The sequence below is a fragment of the Scatophagus argus genome, chromosome 4 (genome assembly GCF_020382885.2).
Source record: "Scatophagus argus isolate fScaArg1 chromosome 4, fScaArg1.pri, whole genome shotgun sequence".
Lineage (NCBI taxonomy): Eukaryota > Metazoa > Chordata > Actinopteri > Scatophagidae > Scatophagus > Scatophagus argus.
Genome location: NC_058496.1, coordinates 4,645,137 through 4,670,386, shown reverse-complemented (window position 1 = coordinate 4,670,386; position 25,250 = coordinate 4,645,137). Strand labels below are relative to the sequence as shown.

Below are 25,250 nucleotides of genomic sequence, written 5' to 3'. Positions count from 1 at the left end.
ATTAAATGAACTCCCATCAACACCAATCATCACCACCCAAAAACATCACTGAATTCCTGTCCATGAGGTCATAACAAATAGCAGACTGTGCAGACACTGATCATCCAAATGTTTAGGGGTGCAGGTAGTCATGGTGACAGAAATAAACAGATTAGTTGATTATCTGTGCCCAGAAACATGTAAACAATACAACCTGATCAATACAAAATATATTTCACTGTCAGAGGAGTGTGAGTACCCATCATCATGGGAACACCACTGTTTTATCTCCCCTCACAGTGGATTTCCTCTTTTGGTTGTATTCTGGGAAAATACCAATCTATATTCTACTCATCTTTCCTTAATGTCATCAGTCTCCACATTAGCAAATTGGCTGATTTAAGAGGGATATATAAAACACTAATTTGGGTGTATCATCCAGCGTCATTACCTACATTAGATTTTGGCATCAGGTATAAGACCCTGACTGGAAAATACTTAATAAAAATACAATTACCCCTGTGCCACCCCCACAAAACTCGACTAATGTGAAAACAGTCACAGAGGATATTACGATTTAAGCTTGTTGATACTTACATTCTACTGAATGTATCATTTAGAAGGAGAAATGGCTTACAGTTAGGATGCCAGCAGCTTAGGGAAACTGCAAACTTGGATGGAGATGCATGATTTTTATCAGGTATTAATGAAAAAACAACATTTCCTGAGCATTGAAGGTCTATGAAAAAACAAGACTGCAGACGGATTTTAGTCATAGATATACTCAGTTAAATGAGTTTATAATTACCAAATTATAGGTGTATACCATTGCACCTGGTATTTTGACATTTGACGAGATGGTATCAATGCCAGCTAATCTCTTCCATTGGATAATTTATTTATGATTCACATAGATTACGCAGATGCTGGGTTATGAAAGAGCTAACAGTATTTGCTACAGCAAAGTTTATTTAATATGTTCTGCAGCTGTGATATCCTAGGTCATCGAATTAAAGAAATAATAACGTTTCAAATGAGCTCTTCCCCTCTTTGGGATCATCCATAATAGAAGTCTAAAGCTCTGGCCCATTTAATATAGCACAATATATTTTTGTCAGATGTTTACAGAAAGATTAAGGAAACACATTGAAAGTCTCTGCATTTATCTCCACCAGAAACAGCTTTGTTTCAAAAGAACACGACTAATGAGAAGAATATTGTCTGTAGCCTGCAGTTTCGAGTTGTGGATGTGTGAAGGGGGAAGAAGGGGGGGAAGGGAGTCTTATTTTTGCCACTGTGAAGATGGCAACATTCATGGCGGGGGCAGTAATCCAGGGCATATATGCCAGGATTTACAAAGGTCGGTGGGGGGGGGCTAGACTGGGTTGTTGTGGGGGCACTCACTGATCCCTCAAAGGCTAAATTTACCCAGGAGTGATGGGAACAGGTGGATTCAGCTGGGACAGAGGGTTGGTGGTGTTAGTGGCGGTGATGGGTTGGGTTGGGTTGGGTTGTGAGGGTGGTGGGGGGGTTGTTTGGAAAGAACCGGACCTTGTTTCAGTTCAGACAGAGATCGGGGGGCAAACACACAACCCAAATCAGGGGTTTCTATTCAAAGCCAGCTGGTCTGGCTTTATCACATGCAGGACATTTATTTTAGGCAATTTGTTGTTATTTTTTGTTTTGTTTTTTTTTTTCAACTATTCCCTTTGTTTTTCTTTCCTTTTTTACATTTTTGAACTGTTTAAACTGAGCTGGGCCTTAGCTGGTAGCGCAGGGTGTAACTTCCTGGGGAAGCAGGGAAACGGCACGGGTGAGTTTTCGCGGTACACAGATTCCCTTTTTCTCTTTCCTCTGGTTCTCATTCTGTCAGTGGAAAACCTGTCTCTGTCAGGATTTCAAGCCATACTCTGCACAGTGGGTCATGACATGTTTAACAGATTAAGCTGTAATTTTGATATTTGAGCTGCTCAATTTGAACTGCGCTGAAATTTATTTTGAAGTGCTCTTGCCTAATTGTTTCATTATAGCCTTGCTGGATTTATGAATGATTTCTTTGTCATGTAGTCCAACACAGAAATGACTATACCGGTATGAACACGGCCAAAAGATACACTTAATTGGTGTTTACTTTGAGCTTTTCCTGCTCGTGACAAAGTGGAAAGACACCAGAAAAGCTCTAAAACTGCTGAAGGAGGACTCAGGACCCAGCTGTTGCCAATCACCTCTGTGGACCACTTGCGGAATAGCAGATTGAGGTTCCTGGAACTCTGCGTGTTTAAGTTTTACGTCTGTATTTTTATTTGTCTAAGGCAAGACAAATGGTTGAAGTCACTAAAGTGGAACTTTATATTGTGTAGTTTCTCTGTTTCTAATTCTTCACAGTCAGTTTAGGTTACGGGTACTTTTAAGGGTAATTGCTTAGAACATCTCATTGCACAATCTGGAATTATCAGTGAGGGAAAGAGCATGGCCTTAATGTGCTGTTTGCTTGAGAAATGACTCATTCCCTCGAGGTAGCTACCTAAGTGGTAAACATACATTTCAGTAGCAATGTGTGTCACACAGTTTGGTGTTTAAGTAAGACATATTGGGCAAACTTTTGAAAGGAAGGAGAAACTTTTGTTGTATTAAATGAACAAAGAAAGGTTTTTCCTATCCAAATGGCTTTGCAGGAGACTTAAAAATGGTCTCTAGTTGGGCACTTGTCCCAAAGCAAAGAAATGGAATTTCATACTAAAGAAAGGCTTTGTTTGATTGTAATGAGTGGTGAATGAATGTTGGACATTTTCCTTAAATATCTGATTTAACTGTAGCATTAGGATAACATAATAGGGGAAGTAATATTATTCCTGAATTTGATATCCTCCTGTAGTGTGTATCTAGCACCTCATATCTTTATTGTACAACGACAATCAAAACACTTTTCAGAGCAGAGCTTGAAATAAATTCTAACAAACTAAAACAGAGGAAATGAACCGATTTTTATAAATGTGTATAGAGAGCTACATAGAGAGATGTAACTAGAAACTAGACATGCACTCACGTCCCTTATTTCATACGTGCGACAGCTACTATCCTCTTGGTATTAGCATAAAGGCAAAACCTGGCAAACTTTGACCCATGTTTACAGGAACTGTTCAGTCCTCATTTATTAGCTTTTCTGCCTCTGAATTCCATGGCTTTGATGGTCAGCAGAGTTGAGGAAGTGCGTTGTTTTCTTTCTCTGTAGGGTGGCGAGCGCTCTTACGCAGTTGCTTCTCTGCCTTTGAAACTCTCCCCGTCCTGTCATTTCACCTTCACACTCTGCCATTAGTTTCATTGTTACTCTTCTTTTATATTTTGTTTATATAAGTTAAGATAGGACATGTAAGATAAGATAATCTTTTATTAGTGTAATGTCAGTCATGACACAAAAGTTGCAATTTGCTGAAATGTATCAAAGAGTTACCGCTTTTTCAGTTTTTACAGAAGTGTAATTTAATGGTAGGTATGCTGTTTGAGATGTTTTTCGTGTAAATTAATAGAAAAGTGAGGATACAGCAGAGAAGTAATTTGCTACAGCGTTATTTAGTTTCCATGGTTATTTGGTGGGCACTACTGATCCCGATGCTTTTGAGTAAACTAAGACATCTAGTGTAGAAAGTGCATTTTATTTTTCAAACAAATTGCCACTGAACCAAAACCTACTACACATAAGGAAATAGTTTCATTTGCGATGGCTTGGAACATACAGTTCATGTATCTTTGTTCCACTATAATAACTTATACTAAGAACAAAGTATTTTGCCATTATTTTTCCTTTTCATTCACTGCTATCGTTTTTATTATTTAACTTGGGAAGATTTCCAGCAGCGGTCCAGCCTCCTGCATGAAAACTCTCTTTCCATTTACCCCCCTGAGCACCGTCGAGGCCAGAAAACAGTATGACGCTCCGCCGTCCCTATACAAAAGCTTGTGCGCCAGGGCCGCCTAAATCTACAAAACATGAGTGCTGGCGCGAGGCAGCTCCTTTGATCTGCGACTAATCTCAGTTGCCTGCCTCCCCTCTGATCATGTCTGAATAAGAATGAGTCGGGGTGATCCTGGAGGCACAAAGAGCTTTCGACGCCGCCGTTCGTCTGCAGAGCTCCACCATGTAACATGGGCCTACGCCAATGGTCGCTAGGCCTCGCTATCACACATGAGAGCTGAGGAGCCCTCATTTAGGCACACATTATATTCTGCTCCACTTGCTTTTCTTCACAGTGAGATGCTATCAGCTGCTTGTTGAGAGTGTGGGAGAAGTTGCATAGCCATGCTGAGTGATCTTTAATTGTCAAGGGAGTTGGCTGAGGTCAACAGCTGCGGGAGGGACTTCTGCTGTGAAATGGTTACTATGAGAATTGAAAACAGTGATGACTGTACGCTTTCATGCTATAGCTGAATGTAATATGGTCAGACAAACACATTGTCAGTAAAATAATAATCAAGAGTACAATAATAAAATATCAGTATTGGTAAAATGATAAAATGACCCTCTAAACAGATTTTTAAGTTTTAAACTCTGAGATCTAAGGTATACTTTAGTCTTTTATAGCTTGAAATTCCTTTTCCCCATACATTCACAGAGAAAGGAAAGGAAAGGAAAGGAAAGGAAAGTGACATATCTTGTCATTGGAGGGAACTCACTCCAATGAAATTTGTTCTCTGCATTTAACCCACCCAAGTGACGTGCACACACACACAGCAAACCCGGGGCAGTGGGCAACCGCGTGCAGCGCCCGGGGAGCAGTGGGGGTTAGGTACCTTGCTCAAGGGTACCTCAGCCATGGACACCGGGACGGGGAATCGAACCAGCGATCCACCGGTTACGGGTCCGACACCCTAACCGCTGATCCACGACTGCCCCAGAGAAGGAAGCCTCTTAAAGTTTCAGTTACAGTATTTATGATATGATTCATTTTGTCTAATGATTTTTTTCCAACAGCATATAGAAAATGACTTAAAAGTAAAGGGGCCTATGAATTCTCCAAGCTAAACAACTAAATATATTGCCATTATGACACCAAAATAAGCCACATTTTTTGATGTGGTTCCAGGAACCGTTTTTTGAACTGCACCCACTATGGCACTATACTGTATATTCTACACAATGTATTCTATACTACAAGGTTGAAGAATAGAATAGAATGCAAGCTGTGGTCCATTAATGCTACTAACAAAACAAAAAGTATATAAATGGATAAATAAAAAGTCATGAAAATAAGCTATTTTTAGGTTGCAGTATGGAGTGTGAATTGAGGAGTTTCACAGCCTGAGGAAAGAAGCTGCTCCATAGTTTGTTGGTATGGTAGCAGATACTTCTATATTGCTTGCCAGATGACAGCAGGCGGAACAGGCTGTGGCCCGAATGGGTACTATCATCGGTACTAATGATGTTCTGGGCAGTTTTAGTCATGTGCTGCAGAGCTCTCCTGTCCTGGACTGAAAACATCCCATGCCAAAGTTTGTAATGTTGCACCTTTGTAAAAGTTAACAAGAACGTGCCACAGCAATTTTAGCATTTTATACGTTTCCTTAATTGTTTCTTAGTTGTTTCTGAGCTTTTTTTTTTTTAAACCTGGGTGGAGGTGTATCGCCAAATATTGTTCAACTGGTCCACCTGAGCTCCAATCATGTAGACTAATGTAGAATATGCCTTTGCCTCATTTTTTCCCTAAAATCAACAACTGGCTCCTTGGTTTTGTTGACACTGGGCTGTAAATTGTTCTCTGTGGACCACCCTTCAAGACTGCTGATTCCCTGCCAGTACAAATACGCATTTTTGTTTAAAACCTGGCTGATGACGAAGAAGTTGGCCACAAATTTCACAACAGAGTTCTCTCCATGAGATTGCAGTCATTGGTGTACAGTGTGAACAAGCGACGGCTGAGCACACAGCCCTGGGGGGCTACAGTATCAACCATGAGAGTGGAGGAGGAGTGGCCACCAATCCGAACTGCCTGGGGTCTGTTTGTGAGCAAGTCCAATATCCAAATGCAGAGTGTGGTACTCAAGCCTAGAGTGCCAAGTTTCCCAATCAGTTTGATGGGGTTGTGTTGAATGCTGAGCTGAAATCAACAAATAGCACACTGATGTAGGTGCTGTTATTTTTAAGGTGTGTGAAGACTGAGTGGAGGTCAGAGATGGAAAGAGCACTAGAATATTACATTCTGTCGTTCTGTCGTATAATATTATACATCATTCTGTGAGCCTGGTGCACTCTGAAGGCCTCGGGAATTTGGAAATGGCATTACCTGTTGATCTGTTGGTTCTGAATGCAAACTGGTCCAGGTTGGCTGGGATCTTGTCTATTTATACTCTCTGGAACCAGTCTCTCAAAGCAGAAGCATCAGAATGGGGGTGAGTGCCACAAGGTGGTAGTTGTTTGACAGACTATTTAAGTAGTTGAGGCTGCCTCTAAAGAGAAAAGCCTATAAAGCCTATAGGTACTTCTCATGTCTACTGTGGCAACACATTCTAATCTCAGGTCATCATCCCATAATCACCAGACACCGATGCTCTGTCAACACCCCTTGCATCTCATCCAGATGCACAAGGTGCCTTTTTGGATCTGTGGACAGCGTGCAAAGCTTTCCTGCCACAAGGCATTTCTAATACGTCCTTAACATGAAACGGCATATTAATTAAGTTTATCACTATGTTGTTAGGTTTTAAAAAGAAAACAAACAAAAGCTTGTGATTTTGGGGATCATCTGCCACATATCCGTGGTGTTGCTGGTACTGAGGTCTCAAGTCTCTGCTGTTGTCTTCCCCTTCCCTCCTTGATGAAGGGTTTCAGTCTTGCTCTGGCAGTGTTTTATATTTCCTTATCAGCCAACAGAAAGGCAGCTTTTCTTGGCTCTGGATAGAATCCTAACCCTGTCAGTTCATCTAGGCTCTGCAGCTGGGAGTGACTTTACTGTCGCTGCGATCACCACATCATCAACAAATTTGCGGATGTATGATATCATCATAAAATCTATATACGTCAAATCTGATGTTGTTATCAATAAAAACAGTCATGTAGAACTGTTGCAGTTTTGTCTGCCCAAATTTAAACAGTTTTTACTTCATCAGCTAGGAGCAAGGAGGCAGGAAAAACAGAGAAATGTGATCTGGTAGACCAAAATGAGGATGTGTGAGGGCTTTATAGCAGCCAGGAATGTGGTTATGGTCCTGGCTATTACTTTCTCTGGTGGGGGTGTGAATATGCTGACAAAATTTAGATAACAGCTTTGTTTATGTTTTGTCTTGTGACTACTGGTGACCTCATACACTTCCTGTAGTGCAGTTTTTGCACATCTGCATGCCCAGGGTCATAGCAATGGTGGCCACAAATAAGAGCATTAATTTACACAGCCACAAGGGGTTCTTGTCAGGTAAATTTAAACATGGGATTACTGTAGATCCCTCTTGTCATTTTTCTGGTGAGGATTAAGTTCAAATTTGAAATTCTCATTTCAAATCATTTTATCTTTATTCTATCATTCTTGTGATGTTTCAGACACAGCTTTTGCGCCACTTTAGGAAACATTGGTACGTACCCCTTGGACTGAATCAAAAAAAAAAAAAAGAAAGAAAAGAAAACGAAAAGAAAGGAACACTGGCATCTCCTCTTTATGGGTACAATTAGAGAAAGGGCAGTCAGAACAATGAACTAACTGTGCCTGTGCTGGAGCAGTTCATAGGGAATTACTTTCCAACCATTCTAAAGGAGGAAAAATCATTAGCAGAAAGTGAGTTTCTTTTTTTCCCCCCCTCACATGAAGCAATCTAGTGGAGACAAAGAGAACTTTGAACCCTTGAGAACTTTGAACCCTAGCAACTACAGCAGCTACAGCAGAAGACACAGGAAGAGGGCAGAAAGAAGTGCTAGTGTCAGGGATTATGTTTTAAAAAAAATGAGATAAACTAAAATAATAATAATAATTTTTGTAGTAAGATAATGATAACTGATTTTTTTTCTGTTCAAATAAAAAAAAACTTTGCTTAAACATTTAGAGCTAAATGAAAATATTATTAACATTAATATGTAGGGTTAAAATATACAACAGTGTTTTTTGGGGGACCTCCAGTTAACCCAGTTTACGCTGAGAAGGATGCAGAGCTCCCCTGCAGGCAGTACATTTAATTACACATCAGCGCCTGAGTGCACCTCTGTTGGCAAAATGTGTTTCATATGTAGCAGGTGGAGAACTGATGGCACCTACCACCTAAACATTTAGGACAGACATGACTTTAAAGCATTTTGATTGTGCAATCAATAAGCAGTCTTGGCAGTTTCATGAAGTTAATTAATCTGCAGATCTCAGGCCTGAATAATCAAATAATATATGTAGTCAACAGCTGCTCTTTGGATTCTAAATATCCTACTGTTATTTATTTATTACCATTCATTAACTTCAAGATGTGACATGGTCTGGTCTTTGAATTATATTTGATCCATAATGCCGATTTAAAAGTTTAATAAGTGACAGACTCTCATTTAGATTAGTTAGTGTGTGTGAGTGTGTATCTGTGCGTGCATATGTGTCTACATGCACACATACGCATGACAGGACAATAAAATGAAAAAGCAACAGGTCTGATCAACAGCTCCCCAGCGGCTCTGCGTCTCAGCCAATCAGCACAGTCACAGGACCACGGCGCTTTTCCTATGATGTAACTGGAGCATCAGGCAGAACAAAAGGAGAGCTTGTTGTTCAGCTTGTGCCTCATCCATAATGCATAAAAGGTGTACAGACAGAAAACTGTTGGTTAAACACGACACATGCAAATCACCAGCGCTGCCTCTCATTTGACACTGCTCAGTAAGGGGTCGTTATGTGGCCATTACAGTTACAGATGCTTTCTGACTTTGTTACTACTGCATTCAGCTCTGTTTCGTGTTGTTTATCCAACGTGATGCTGGTCTGAAACTGAACTGTAAGGATAAGGAAATGCATGAAATGGTACAGTGAATTTCATGCTGGCCAGACACAGTTAATGGCCAAACCGCACAGAAAAAAAAAACTGTGTTATTGAAAATAAGGCTTTGTGTGGTTTCACTGAAAAGTGAGTCATCCCATTATGGAACACAGTAGCTAATGATAAGTAGACAGATCTCTTTTTTATTTTTTTTTAAAAAAATATTTTTCTTTGTCACAGACAGGAATTACAGCTGGCCAAAGTTGTAAATTGCTGAGGTGCATGGTTTATGAGATATGTGGGATTATTTAATGTCCAGATCAAAAATATGTTTATAGTAGAGTGATTTATTTAGTTTTTAAAAATGATCTAGATGAAGAGAGATGAAACGTTACTATTTAACGCGCTGTTGTTTAAGTTCAAGACCAGTCATTTACGGCACTTTCCACAATAACATATTTGCATATAGCGTTATTTTTGCAAAAGCAATTACCACAAGTTGCTAGCAATGTATAGTTCTGACTAAAACACAGTTTAAACATATATGTTTTACTGCTTTCATTTAGTTGTACAATCACAGAGGTAATATCGCCTGCAGTCTAAATTGAGGAAGGGGAATGTCACCTTTATATTACCAAAGCTCATTTGAGTGTACAAATAAATACTTCACCAGACTCCCGAATTTCTTTGTTTTATATATTTTGTAATATGAGGACACATGATTTCAGCTAATTAAAAGTGATTTTCTCACCTTTGCTCCCCTAATTATACTGTACAATGGTACAATTGCTGTGACTGTAATTACTGATGATATTGCCCTCTGAGTTTCATTATAAACCTTATTAATAAGGAGCTCCAACTCATGTGTAATATAACACTTTGGATGACTTACACAAAGACCAAGCGCAGATTGGTAGAGAAATGTCTCTCATCTCTCCCACAAAGTGTGAGATGACTTCTAACGTAGGTACGTTTTCCCTGAGAACAGAACCCAGATGTTCTCAGGGAAATCAAGGCTAATCAAGTCCTGTACAATATGGATGTCACAAAGACTGAATGCAAGATAGTGCAGTTTGAATGTGTTCTAGTTTTTAGAAAAATGTATAAACACTCTACTGTGTCGTATAAACAAGCACAAAGAGCATCACAGACATTATGCCCTCAAACACGTGGCACTGACATTTGCACTTTGCACATTAACATGATTTATCAGGCTGACGCTAGCTTTTACAAGTGTGGATATGGACCATTTGGTGTCATACATGATATTTTATACAGGCATTATTTTTTAAGTTTCTCCTACTGCTAAATATGTGGAACAAAATTGAATGTTACCTGATGGTGTAAGTGCTTTTTCAGAGGCTTTTCCATCCTGTCAACAGTACATTTCTAAGAAAAATCAATATATTCATAATATTCCAACTGAACATCAACATGATGTCTTGAAACTTCAGACCGACAGTCAAACACCTTTATTGGTCCACCCTTAAGACACACACCTGCAGAAGTAAGATCTATAGATCCCCAGCTCCCTATACCCCTCGTGAAGTGTTTAGTCTTCACATAATGTACCATCAATCTTGTGTCAAAACAGCAAATGTCTCTCAAATTCATTGGGGAATGAACACGGGAGGAACAACTGAAAGCAGTAAATACCAACTAAAGCTGGAAGCATCTTCAGACATATCTGACACACAACAAATGTGTCTCGTAGCGCTTCTGCAATCGCTGGCTAATTCTCAGGAGCAGTGAGGCAGAGAGCTTGACAACATCATCTACTGTGACAGGCAGATTGTGTTTTCACGTGAGCGTGATCGACAACAGATTGCACTGAGCCTGGGTTGTTCCTGTTTGCCCTGGAAATGTGTTTGTGTTTATCTTTTGCTTTAGAGAGAGGCATTCCTTTCTTTTCTCTCTTCGTTACAAAAAAAACCCCTCACACACGTTTTCAGGCGAGCTGTTCTGCATGTGTGTGTGTGTGTGACACATGGTATGAAGTGACTGCCAGGAGAGGCTTAAGGAACAATCCAAGCAAGATCAATATCAGCAAACTGCACTTATGTGTTTGACTTAACATGAAATAGCAGTTTCCTCTCCTCTTTTTTATGCACAGCTGGTGCCAAACCTCACCAAATTGCATTTAGTCCAAAGCCTAAAGTGTGTGTATACACACTGTAACATATTTAAAATTACATAATTATTTTGGCAAACTGCTGATTTTTCTCCACCAGACTTTGATGACTGTCAACCCACACTTGACACACAGAAACACACACACACACACACGTAAAAACACGAGTTCAGGTTTGCATGTTCTAAGAGTGGGAGGGAGTGACAATGGCTAATGAGGTGGGCTGGGAAAGTTTCAGATAGCAAGAAACTAATTATGTAGTTTGTATTAATTAAGGCTACAATACTTTGCCTCAAGATAACAAAAAAATGCCACAACCTACGATATTTAACCTGTTCTCAAAGTGTTTGCACACACTTATTTTGTACCTAACTAAATTTATCAGTAGTAAAAGGCATAATGTAACTAAACTCTGAACAACGTAATACAGTGTAACAATAATCCGGCTATAATGCTATGAGCTGCTACTCAGATTTAGACTAGTAGACCCCCATTTAGTAATCTCAAGAGCAAAACATACAGTAGGTCTTCCCTACTTTGCATTAAATGTGTGAGCAGAGAATGAGGCTGTATGCCTTCACTATAAGTTTATCCCTGTAGACAAGTCAGACAGTCATTTATGAATATGCATAAGCCAGTGTTTTCCTCTTTTAATGATTTTCTACCATTCAAATATATTCAATCCCCCTCCCCCATTTATTCCCCTCTATTTCATATGGCCACTAAACACACACACACACACACACACATAGATGTTAACATGGATCCTGCTCACTATATGCAAGGTTCATGCAAACAATTACCATTTCACGAGAAGGTTCACTCGCTCCTCTCTCCCTCTCACTTCCCTGTGTTGCCTCTCCTCCCAGGTGCCAACCAAAGACAACCTCAAGCACTGTGTGAAAGGTCCTCTCCGATGAATCGCTGACAGGCAGCATAGAAAGCTACGAGACTGAGGGCACGCAAGACGGCAGACGAAGGAACATTGAACGTGGTATGTACGATCATGCGGGTGTCCATATGTCAGTGCCATATTTAATGCAGTTACCAGTAGCACTTGCTCAGAGGTCTGAGGGAAGGAAACAGTGTCTGTTTAGGGTGTCAAATCTGTACCTTTCATACACGATGACATGTGATGCCATTGATATCTGCCATGTTGAATTTATGAACCCACTGTGTCTAACAGACTACACCTTATTGATTATTATAGACTTCTGGAGGCCAGAGGAAATACTATTAAAGATTAAAGGGTCAGGTGATGTGATGGTGGTATCCCGAGTCATCAGATACCAGCAGCTTCAGTTACAGCCTGTAACGTCCGCCCGTCAAGCAGATTAGCCAGCTTGATTTATTTATTAACTGATTTCATGTCCCGCCATTTCCTACCCCGACTGACTGACTGACTGCCTGACTGACTGACAGACCGGGTGGCTGGCTGCATTCAGGGCTTATGCTTCACAGGTGAACTTCAAAGAACAAGAAAGATTAGGGCGCTGCATGGTGTCCACTTACACTTCACGCAGTCTGTAGTGACGTGCTAAAAGCTAAGCTTATAAGGGAAATGCTTCACTTTTCACAGAGCAAAACTTTTAGTAAGGGATTAGACAAATATTTTCAGTAAAAAAAAGTGGATTTGCTGACAAGGAAAACGTAAGGGGCTTTATTTGTTTTTAGCATGGAAATGATTAAGATTTTCAACTGTACGTAAAACTTTGAATATCCAAAAAAAATGTTGGTAACAAACTTCAAACACCCATGCTGATCAAAACCTGTGACTGCTTTCTTTTTCTGAGGAACGATTAATGAAAACTCAAGAGTGAGGCCTGATGGTGTCTTGGAGTATAACAGGCGTTGTTCAAGACAACCATTAAAAGTCTTTAAACTGATACAGCACCCATATAATGTGAGTATAATAGAACCACCGCATTACAAGGCCTATCTGGGCTACATCTCTGCACAGAAAGCCACTCCACTGCCTGTCTGTGTCTTATCTGAAGTGGCAAACTTGCTGTTCTAATTGTTATCTTCACACTAATAGAGTGGATGTTTTGAAATCATTTAGTTGGACAGATAAAGTCTTGGTAATTCCCCAATGCTTGCTGTCTGTGTCAGGGCTTATCTGCAGGAGATAGCTGGGTTTGGGAGGATGATTGGCGGCGTGCAGGAGGTGGAAAGTTTGAAGTGACTCAGAAAGGAGGCAGCATTCATCTTGCACAGACACAGAGGAAATCTGTTGAGAACTGAATGATAGGTGTTATTTGGGGCTCACTAAGCAAGTTATGAGTTGTTAATTTTTATTGTTAACACACTACAAGGAGCATATAATTTCTTTCAATATAATCTAACTATGAGTCCTAAAATCTCCCTTTCCTGTATTGTTTTAGAATAGTGATTCTGAAATCAAGTGAAAGAGATTTGCCGTATATCTTGTTGATGTTTTTGAAGCATGTTTGATTATAAGCATGATAGATTTTATTTTGCACCCGTTTTATGTGACATGAGTGAAACAAAAGGCGTAAATTCAACCGGCCCGTGCAAAAATATGAACTTTCCTGGCTCGGATGTAGCTGTCTAAAGTCGGCCGTTGACGCTTAACGGGCTCTCCGTTGGTTCATTAGTTAGAGCACACATTCCCCATCATGTTCCTCTAGTGGTCCTCTCTGAGCAGTTAATTGCGCGTCCACTCTATCGTGGCTGGTGCGATAATAAAGCATTAAGAGCCGTGCCTCTTTCATTAAAGTAGAGTTGGGAAATGTGAGCCCGCCCCTTTTCAGGAGTCAAAAAAAAGGAGGAAAAAAATCGATTATTTCATCTCGCACTGGGAGAGGAGAGGGTTTGGGGAAAGACTCGGTCGGGATTGTGGGAAGGAACAGAAACAGCCTCTCTCAACATCACCATCACGCTCCAGACGTCCAGCAGTAGACCAGCACCAGCACCACCTCCACCATCGCCGCTACAGCGCTTCACCGGGACCTCCTCCGCTCTCCGGCACCTCGCACAGAGACCAGGCGAAGCGTCCTCGCCGCCTCCTGAGCAGACACTGTCCGATCAGAGAGAGAGAGAGAGAGAGAGAGAGAGAGAGAGAGAGAGAGAGAGAAGAGAGAGAGAGAGTAGTTTTCTCTGACATTATAGAGACTCCTACCGCGTACTGTAGGTTACTTTTTTCCCTCCCGGCGACGTCCTCTGCTAAGTTGCGCTCCTGGATTTTAAGTGCGTCTTGGCGAAGTCCGTCACCATCAAGCAGCGGCTTCAACCTTCTTGTCAATCGGCCGGGCCAAACGACCGGCGGACCGCTTGTTGTATTTTACTTAACCCGGACAAGATTCCATGCGAAATAAAGTAAGTACCGCGCTCACACAGACAGTACTTGCCACTCACTCGCAAACATCCACAAGACACGCTGCATCATTTCATCTTTATTTTTAATCACCCAGAGAGAAACTTGGAGGGGGGGGGGTCTATTTTGATGCGCGCTGCCTCCCCAGCACAGCAGGCTACAGTAACCGCGTCTATTGATTTGTTGTGACCCTGATCGACTTATGTCGGTGACAACTATGTCATATAATTACAGCCTGACATCAAATAGCAGTTTATGGTCTATTAGGAGAGTCAAGGTCTGTCTCGTGTTTTAGGCAGTGTTACAGTTGTGTCGACCTTGTGAAGCTTTCTCATGTCCACATGCAGGCGCAAAGCCCCAAAGCTACAGCTACTGAACAGGCTGCCCTCCTTAACACAGACCAATACAGTCTGTTCGACTCCTCTGTGCTGAGGGATGGACAGGAAAAGTTACACCACAAGTTTCAAATATAGTCTTTAATCTTACTTATATGTACTTTTTTTAACGTAATTTATCAAACGACGTGACAAGAAACTCTGAAAACCCAGTCAAAGAAAATGAAGGGAAAATTCTTGCAGTTAAGGAGTATTTAAATTTAAGATAATTTGCTTTATTAAAACAACAGAATGTAAGGGAAAGTCGCTACACATTATATGGCCTAACTTTACACAATTCTTAACCAGTTGTTTAAACATACTAAACTGAGGTTATCCTGTGCTATTATGCTTTAAATCAGGACAACGTGTGCATAGGCAACTTAAAGAAGAATGAATGATGGAAATATAGAAAAATCATGAAAACTTCATAATAACAGAGCACAGTTTGTCAAACTCGGAGACGCTGTGATATCATTTCATTTTAATTTGTTCTCCGTGACTCTTGCAATTGACACAGTTTACACTTATCTCACCACAGCGGGGATGATATATGTAAAAGGTGAGTTTAGTTCAGTCTCGTGGGGCTCAGTTGAACCTGTTGCAGTGAGGGGAATAATAATGACACCATAATTAACCTGTGGCAACTTTCACAGGTTGTAGTTTTCCAAATAAAATTAGGACTTATTTGTTTTGTGCTTAAAGTGTGGATACGAGGCCCACTAATGAAATGTGAAGATGAACCAGGGAGGGTTGGAAAATTTAAAATGACTCCAGGACACTTCATTTTAATTTAGACCGGCTGTGAAACTGAATGGGCTGTGTGTGCATTTAAATCACACTCAGTGATCTAAACATAAAAGTAAAATCTCTGTACTCTATATTCATGTAGATTTGCTATAAAACCAAACTGCAGCTCAAATCTTCATAATACTGTCCATGTTAAAAGCTTTATTAAAATGTTATTGATGAAGACATGGCTGCACCAGTTCCTTGGAATTAATAAAAGTCATCTAATATTCACAGGACATTTCAAGATTTAGAACAACTGTTAAATTTGAAATACGGTTTATGAGTGAGCCCTGTGGAAAAGTAAAAAAAAAAATAAATAACTGAAGTGATAAAGAGTTGCTGTCTGTTACAACATATCAACCTAATTTGTGACTCTGTGAAAAGCGTACTGCTTGCACTCAGTCATTTACTGCTTGATTGTTTCTCACAGTTACTTCTATCAAAAAAATAAAAGATACAGAATATGTAAAATATATGCTGCATTTTGAGATACATTATTAAATTTTGATAGATGTAGTGTCCTGTGGGTTGTCCCTTTATAACTCTTTATGTTGTCTTGTACAGTTTACCCATGGTGAAATATATATATATAAGAGTGCGTTAATCTATTGAAAAGATTTTACACATGGCCTTCCCCCTTCGGCCCATCGTCAATGAAGTTGTTCTGTGTGGCCTGTCTGGCCTGTTGCTCTCTTGGGATTTAGTGTTAGGTTAATCCGCTCAGAGGAAGGTGAGCGCTCGCATGTGGACCCACGATTACACACAGAGGACTCTGTCAGCCAAGCTCTGTAATCTCAGAGACCCTGTACAAACACACACCCATGCACACACACATGCACACATGCACGCACGCAGTCGCACTCAAACACACACACGCACACACAAATGCATAGGCAAAAGCATAGTGTGCCTCCTCTCTCTCTGTCTCTCTGTCTTTCGGTTACGCACACACTCTCACACACATGCACACACTGACACCCACACTATCTGGGCTGCGCTGCTTTTGTTTCTCTTATTCTCTTAAGACCTCTCCCTCTTGACAAATCATTTGGGATTTTGGGCGCTGATTCACAAAACCAACAGTGACAACACACTCTTACCCTTCTCACAGAGAGGGATTAGAAGGTCACGTGTCCCTGTGATTGGCCAGGGCATTGAGCCGATTGTCAGGGCACTTTGCTGTACACCAGGGGCTCAGCAAAGCTTTAGTTAAGTGAAGGGAAGGGACACATTGTGTGCCGTGGTCAGGGTTTTGTCATATATTTTAAAAGGGCTCAGACAAAATCAGCACAGGATGGGCTGCTTGTGACTTTAAATGTCTAATGTGATGCCCATTAATGTGTGAATACTAAAAGATATGCTATCGGGTTTACATCTGTTTTTATAAAAGGAGTAAAGTACACCACTGTGCTTCCTCAGAGGACAGACATATAATACTGTACAGAAGGCCTATTTCAAGATTCCCCCCTTATGGAAAACCAGATCTATGAAAACATTATTCTTAATGGAAACATCAGAAGCATTTATGTTTAAGCAAATAATTTAATGGCCCCTTTTGATATGCTTTAAAGTTTTTTTTTCACTAATGGTTTCAAATATTTTTGAAGGGGTTTACAGAGTTTGCTCAGTTAAACATCAGTAAAACACTCATTTGCAGATTGCAGGTTGGCAAGATCTGCAGGCAGATATTGAAGTACTGTAATTGGACTTCGTGCCCTTTGGCTCAAATGAGAAGTTAATATAAGAGTCAATTGTAAAGAATGATTTTTTACCTCATATACAAGGAGCACGTAATATCTTAAACTGTCAAGAGACGTCCCTGTGTATCCTGTAAATAATACAGTGCGTTTTGCTCTTTAAAATAAATGCGAATGGCTAAAATCCATATCTCATAGTATAAAGATAAGCTCTCTTTTTAGTAAATGTATAAGACGCAAATAATGTAGAAATGCTAAATCATTTACTTGGAATAACTTTTTTCTCGGCTGCTTATGCGCAGATGAAAACACTTAACTTTTATAATAACTCAAGGGCTTGTTGTATTCTTGTTTATTGCACAAGGCAGGTGTTCCCTCGTTTGCTACATGGGAGGAAAAGTTTCCATTTTCATACATTTTTAAAGTGCTAATGAAAAGCGCAGGGCTCAGCCTCACCATGTGTTTATTTACTCATTTTGAACAGGTCTCCCTTTCATTGTCCTAACTGTTGTGCATGTTAAAAATGTTTACCCAAATGCTTCTTTGCCTTAGGAGCTCTGTCTGTATATCTTGATAAGCACTGCAATTACTCATAAAACCCTTAAAAAAAATAATAATCTGAAGTAAATAACACAGTCCTTGAATGGTTTATGGAGGATTGAATGCATATATTTGAATATGTCCTGGTTTTTGCATAATGATGCAAAGTCTTCTTCTGTCTCTATCTAGTAATTAGCGGTGACGTTCAGCAACTTTCTCTGTATGCTGTAAGTGGATGGGGGTGTATGGGGTTTGTTCACTGGGGTGTTAAAGATCACAGAGGAATATATCAGCCTTTGATGTTTAATTGTATTGTAAAACACACTTTAGAATATTTCTGCATAAAGTAGACTTCTGGCTGTGCTGTGCTTTGTGTTTGCTGTTTCTTTGTGTGTTTGTCTGTCGGTATGTGCTGTGTGTCTGGGACGTGTGTGTGCGTGTGTGTGTGTTTGCATTCAAGTTTGCGCCTTGTCTCCGTCTGTTTGCGCGTCGGAATGTTTGTGCTTTTGTGTTTTTTTTGTCTGAGTTTTGTGAGGTTGTTGCTGGTGTATATTCAAATGAAAATGCGTGTATTTCTTTTTCTCCTTTATTCTCACACTGAGGAGGGTTGGATTTGATGTCTTGGATGATGGAGCAGTCTGGAAAACAGTGTCAGTGAGTGCTGAAAAGGCAAACCGAGAAGACAGATGCACAGAGAGACAGAGAAACACACACACACACGCACACACACAGAGGAACGTAGATCGAGATTTATTTGAGCTGGGGCGATTCAAGAGCAGAGCAACATAAAATCTGGCTTCTCATCAGGTATTCTTCATTAAAGACTGATGCTTTCGTGATGTCATGCTTAACACACTGATCTAGATGAACAGGATGTCCTGCCTTCTTCTTCCTGTTTCCTGTTTCCTGCCCGGCCTGTGGGTCATTATGGCAGCAGCTGCCTGCTGGGTGGTCTGTGCTCTGCGGTGCTGACCACACAGTCATATCGTCAGCTGCAGCCCACCTAAAGAGACACCCAAAACACCTCACCATACTTGAGGCCTGCTCCCTGAAATATTTGGACAGGCAGAGAGTCCTGGGAGGCCAGAATGCTTGAGGAGTGCAGGGAGCAGAGGACTTTGAAAGATAAGACAAAGAGAAACATTTAGAGTAGAACAGAGGTTGGATTTCTTTGTCTAAACATTGGATGGTTCATATCAGGCTGAATGCCCCAGCAACGAGACTTAAAGGTTGAAATGAGAGTTGTAAATGATTTCATTAACTTCCCCACCAGACAGATACTTTACTTGCCTTCTGTGAGATTTTAAATTTTTATTCAGGAGCCAGGCAGCCTAGTCTGTATTGCCACACACAGTGTATATCTGCTCTAAACATGTTGTGCGGCAAATCCAGAATTAACTGGGAATCCTGTTTGGTGAGTTTTTTTGGGTTAGATTGAGGGAGACGTGTTTGGCTTCCACATGCATGAATCCAGCAACAGAAGGCATGTTCCATCATAAAACACAGTACCTGAACTGTGAATGGAGAGGGGGCAACTTACCCCATAATATATTTTCATAGACCCCCCTCCCCCCAAACATCTCCCTTTAGTGTGGCACACATTTGGACTACACCCAATGGCAAAAAAGAGGTGTGGAGAAGGGGAGAAAGTGAGAAAAAAAAAAATCTAGAAATGTTTTCCAGTGGATGTAATTTATCTTTGTCATGACTGCAACATAGCCGAGTCATTCTGCAACACAGTCCAGTGAGACGCACAGAGGTAGCTCTGTGCCTTGGCCTCACACAAGCTCACATCCATCTGAAACCCCTGCTCACTCGGTTGCCACAATCTGCACCGCTGCCGCCACGCTGCTGCCGAGCTCCACGTTGCTATTGGGTATTATTAGCAGATCCTGTGTTCACACTGGATTCAGAGGAATATGGTCTTGAATTTGACCCAGTCAGGCTTTTGTGTGATGTTGCTCTTGTAATGAAACAGTGTCACTCTGAATTGCCAATAATAGGCAGCGCAGTTGATAAATCCATCTATTTTTTCCTGCTCTAAGGAGGAATATTACAGTCTTAAATGCGGTGCTTGTTTTTCACCACAGAGTCTCTGTGACATCAGGAGGTTCGCTGTTCAATTCCAAGGGGACCTGACTGTTGAAAATGCTGTTAACACCATCTAAGTCGAGAAACAGCTATATAAGAATCCACGCTCAGTGCTCTTCCTCTTCTGCAGAGCACACAGCTTAACCAGGCGGTGTCCTGCCAAAGTCCACACCAGTGTTCCTTTTCCACTGTCATCTGTGCCATTCCCACACCAAAGGCCAGCCTATAAAAGAATGCGCAGCACAGGACTGTTTTGAACGCTACTTAGCTGACCAAAGGAAAAAAAAAAAAAAAAAAACTCAAGCAGAAAGCAGGACAAAGAAATGCAGGAAAAGAAAAGCGGGCGTTGCTGCTACATAAAGAATTTAGAAAAAGAAAGAAAATAATGAACTTTTCAGTCTAAGTGTGTTTGAAATCAAACTTAATAACGCACAATAACATACAGCAATATGAAATGCCCTTAGGGTGGAGAAGGGTGAAGCAACCCCCCCCATACCCTTTTCTCTCACTCTGTCAGTTTTTTTTCTACATTTCTTTGGTCCTGGCTCCTTATGCCCCCGTGATGTATGGCTTTTTCCTACAGTGGCTCTTCCAAAGTGCAGCTCGTGATGTCATTAATTTTATTCATACTTTATGGATGCTCTGTCTGGAAAAAAAAATGAGAGAAAAGAGAGAGGGACGATGTGAGGAGAGAGGGAGGAAGAGAAAGAGAGCAGACTAGAGAGAGAGAGAGAGAGAGAGAGAGAAGAGATGGTGTTGCGGAAGGAGATTTTCAGTGCAGTTGCATGTATAATGAATGAGGGGGCACTTTGTTTGAAACTCCAGCCCGGCGCTTCACTTCAAGGTTTGCTGGGCAGAGTGGGGCCTTGTGATCTCACACCAGCCACTCTCTTTATCCTGCCAATAGATGCTTTCACCTGGCACTGTGGTTCGACCCAGTGGAAAAACAAATAACCTTGTGTGTGTATAAGAGAAAGAGAGAGCGAGGGAGACAGAGAGAGAGAGAGCACTGACAATGGAACAAGGGCTTGGGTGGAAAGGGTGAGGAGTGGGTGAGAGAGGAAAGAGGTGAGTTTGTATAACATCAGCAGTGCTATGAGGCCGAGACGATACTGAGGAGAATACTGGCACCCGGCCCACACTTCCTAAATAGTGCTCTCTACAGAAATAGCTCAGCCTTGATATTGACTTTTGTCTGTTTAACGTGTGTGTGTGTGTGGATGTGCATGTTTGAGCACGCTCAACAGGAGGACAGAGATGGTTTCATTGTCTCGTGAAGTTTTTCACTTTGTTAGTATCTGTTGTTAAATTTTGTGTGGCATATGCGGGAATAATTTTTCTCTCTTCCTGTTGTGTGTATAAATGTGTGTGTGTGTGTGTGTGTTTGCTTGTGAGCATTAACGTGTGAGTAAAGCAGCGAGCCACCTTTATTATTTGGGATAAAAATGGCCCCCGTCTTATTTTTGGCCCTGTGCTGGACTCATGGTTTTATAAATAGCTGAGGAAGTGCGGGGGATACCTGTCATGGCTGCAGCCTCCCTCCAGAGTCCCAGTGCCTCCACGTCACATCCATCCACCGCCGGCCCACTCCGGGCTACGGCAGAGCAGCCCCCCCCCCGGGGGCCGCGCAAACAGGATGGGACTCAAATTGAGGGTGTGAGAAAATCAGTCTCTGGAGCAAAACACAAACAGACTCGCACTTATATATGAGCATCCACGCTGAAGCTGTCAGATTTTGTTAAGTACGGGTTAGTTCATTTCTTTTTACAAATACCAAGCAACGTATAAGGCTTCAAGAGGGGCGTCAAGATGCAATCGCATGTCTTCAAAATGAGAATTGTGTTTTGTTAGACACTTAGTCTGTGAGTGAGTGTAAGGTCATAAGGTGGTTTTCTCTCCTCTCTGCCATCTGTATGCTGAGGTGTCTTGTTAATTTCATTTCTGCATCTCAGGCATATGCCATGTGAACAGCACGGAGAGTGTTAACTTTCTCTCTTTGCTCACATTCTGCTCTCACTTTCTTACAGGATGATATGGCTCCACATTTTGGAGGGTAATGAGAATTTTGGAATCATGGAGCTCTCAATAAAAAAAAAGAATGTGTGAAGAAACTACTGCCTTACTGATAATGATGTCTGAGAGCAAAATTGACTTATTATAGCCTGTTTATATTTCAAAATATACCCCTATTTATTTATGAAAAAGTTCAGATTACTTCATAGTCAAACTAATGTTTAATATGTCAGTTATGTTATTCCTGATATCCTTCAGTGGGCATCTCATTCCTGTTCTTTGTCATCCTGAGATCCTCTTTTATCTGTTTGTCATCCATCACAAGTGGCTGAGTCTACCTTGCATAAAGTGGAAAAAACATTTCATGTGAAGTCTGTAATTCTATTAACCATGAACATCACTCCTCGCCTGAGATATATTATTCACCTTCTAAACCAGTGGCACTTTACATCTTGGCCCTTTATAATAGTGATATTGGAAGTGGGATGGAAAGAGAAAAAAATCGCAAAAGAGGTGTGTGTGTGTGTGTGTGTGTGTGTGTGTGTGTGGTGGGGGGGGGGTCTTTGTAAAAGTTTCACTGCCCTTGGTGGACTGTCTCTTTACATGGCAAAAGAGAAATCATTCTTTTTTTTCTAATATGCCTTTTTTTTCTCCTTTCTCTGTGAAGGGAATTGTGCTGCCTGTTATTAATGTGCTTTTGACAGCTTAATTTGATAAGCGGGCTACTTGTTAAAGAAGCCTCGGATTGTTCTCATAGAAAGAACACGCTTTTTTTTTCCTCCCATGTTCTTCAAAATGCTGCCGCGCAGTCTGTCGATGACCCAGTTCTGAGAGATGGTCGAAAACAAGGAAGAGCAGTGCAAAATCCACAGGGAACAAGAAGGAGAGAAGGCGAGAGGGTAGCGAGAGAGGGAGAAAGAAGAGCTATAGCAAGAAGGGATACTATAAGTAAAAAAGGCACTTGTGGGAAGTTAACTCAAATGCTTTTCTTTCTTCTCCCTCCCTCCCTCTCATCTCCTCCTCCTCCTCTTCACTCTTCCTCCTCCTGCACTGAGCAGCCTACCTTCTTGGGCTCCTCTTCCCTGCAGCCTAATCGGAAGAGAAACCCTGGGAACGATAACGGGGATTAGCTTCCACTGCTCGCCAGCTCCTCTTGGTTAAGTACACGTGTAATGAGTTGTTTATTTGGGATAATGCACAGTAGGCGCAGCAGAAGCCCAGAGCTGCCCTCACCTCCCTCCTTCCTCCTCGCCTGCTTACATCGACACACAACAGAAATATGTGCATTAAATAAATGTATAACACATGTGGTTACAGAGCAGGGTACTCACAGGATACGCGGTGTGAACACTGACGTGCACAGGTATGTGCAAATACATACATTCACACACTCAGGGCCTCTACAAAGACACCCACCCACCCATACAAATTCCCACACACAGCTGTGATGCAGATCACTTGCTGCGCAGGGTTGTATAGAGAGAGAAAGACGGGGAGTTTGGAGTTGCGGCAGTGAGTTTAGAGTGAGTTTGTGTATGTGTGTGTGTGTGTGTGTGTGTGTGTGGGTGGGAGAGGGGGGCAAACGTTCTCAGGCCTTCCTTGGGTCAGAAGGCTAGGGGATTTTTCTCAGGGTGAAGAGAAGGGGAAGAAATTGACTGATATGAGAAAAAATGAAGGGAAGGAACCAAGAGAAGGGAAAGGCATGTGTTGTGCCCACTATTCTGCGCGATGCTCTTGTGTGCGTGTGCGCTGACTTTGTGTGTGTATTTGTGTATGTACATGAAGTGGAAAAAGCTGTTGCCTTGTTGGAGGGGACATGCTCTGCTATCATTAGTGGGGGTGGTGGTGGTGGTGGTGGTGGGGGCGGGGGAGTAGGAGGGGGCAGGCGAGGTTATGTGAACGGTGCAGCTGTGTGCGCAGCAGAGGGATTTGAGTGGGGGGGTGGGGGACTCCAGGCAGCCAGGTCCTTCACTGAACCACCAGCTCGCAGCACAGAGGAGAAGAGAAGATAAAAATTTCAACCAAGCAGTGAGCCTTGTGAACCAAACACAACTCGCCGCCGCCGCCGCCCCCTCTGTCCGCCATCCCTCCACCCCCCTCTCTTTCACTCCTCCACTCCCCCACTCTAGCCCTTTACTTCCCAAATAGGAAAAATAAATAAATAACGATTGACGCTTGATGGCAAGGATAAGAGTGCAAGAGAGAGGAAGAGGAGGAAAAAAGAAACAGTCATAATTTATATAGTGTATAGTGTATGCTTTACGTGTGGCCATTTGAGGTTTTACTTTCCATTTTCAGTCATTTAAGAACAACAACATTAATAATGTTAACAATGATAATCATACTAATGATGTTTATTTTCAAATAACTGTATTAAGAATACAGAATTGTTCAAGTTTGCTGCCTCTCTGTTTGGGGGGATTTCCCCAAAACTTGATGCACAATTCCAAAATCACTCAAATTTGTTTAAAGCTTCCTTCCCGCCTCTCTTATTTTCCTCGCTGAAAGAGTCAGGGCCCACGTCGCGAAGGATGGCGCGCCAGACGAAGACCCAAACTTGCTTGTCAGCTCGTGTGTGATCAGTCGCTGTAGAGAGACAAGGCAGAGGTGGCTGAGCGACGACAGAACACAGAATGGCATCGGCGTGCACTGCTAATGCATTCAGCCTGCCACCGTATCCAACAACAAGGCGAAATATCACACAACTCACTTCAGAAGATGTTCCTACAACAACAACTTCAACAACAACAGACATATAAATGCACACACTCACACACACACACACGTGTATATGTGTGTGTGTGTGTGTGTGTGCTAGTTGCACAGTTGCACACAGGCATGCACACATGCATAAATAACCACACACAACATGTTAAAAACCAACCATGAGGAACAGGAATTTGAAAGCAAACAAACAAGTCAGAATGTAAGCAACTTGCCTGAGACTTTGTGACAGAAAAATAAATGAAAAATGAAAAAGCCTGTTTTGTTTTAGGAGAAAAGGGAACTAAATTGCTGTGGTGCAACAGACATTCAATTTTTCTTTCTTTCACTTTTTTAAAAAAAAGTGGGGAAAAAAAGAAACTACTGGTAGATTTTAGCCCAACTCTGAGCTATCTTCAGCACAATGGTAACTACTGAGCCTAAAAACAGCTTGAACCGAAAAGATTGAACCGCAGTAGTGATTTGGCAAGATGGGTCATCTCTATGTGATTCGGTGGCCTTCACTGTAGCCACATACTGAGAGCAGAGGCGCTCTGCCAAAGCTTGTAGCTTCACAGCAGTAATTTAATATTTGTTTGTCTCTATTATTTCATTCTCCCGCTCTCTCCTTCCCCCTCCTCTCTTGCTTATGGGGGTTAAGT

General features: G+C 41.5%; 1 protein-coding gene across 18 annotated transcripts in view; it reads left to right on the top strand.

Annotated features, from left to right (window-relative positions):
* The first annotated feature begins 1,538 nt into the window (after positions 1 to 1,538).
* Positions 1,539 to 25,250, top strand: part of mef2cb (myocyte enhancer factor 2cb) — an 80,172-nt gene continuing 56,460 nt past the window's right edge. For 4 of the 18 annotated variants that reach the window (XM_046386994.1, XM_046386992.1, XM_046386993.1 and 1 more), the window contains exon 1: positions 13,735 to 14,380. The gene's annotated coding sequence lies outside the window, so the exon portion shown is untranslated. Of the gene's footprint in view, positions 1,793 to 11,910; positions 12,036 to 13,727; positions 14,381 to 25,250 lie in introns of those variants that run through there. The other 14 variants (XM_046386996.1, XM_046386995.1, XM_046387004.1 and 11 more) reach the window with 9 other exon arrangements.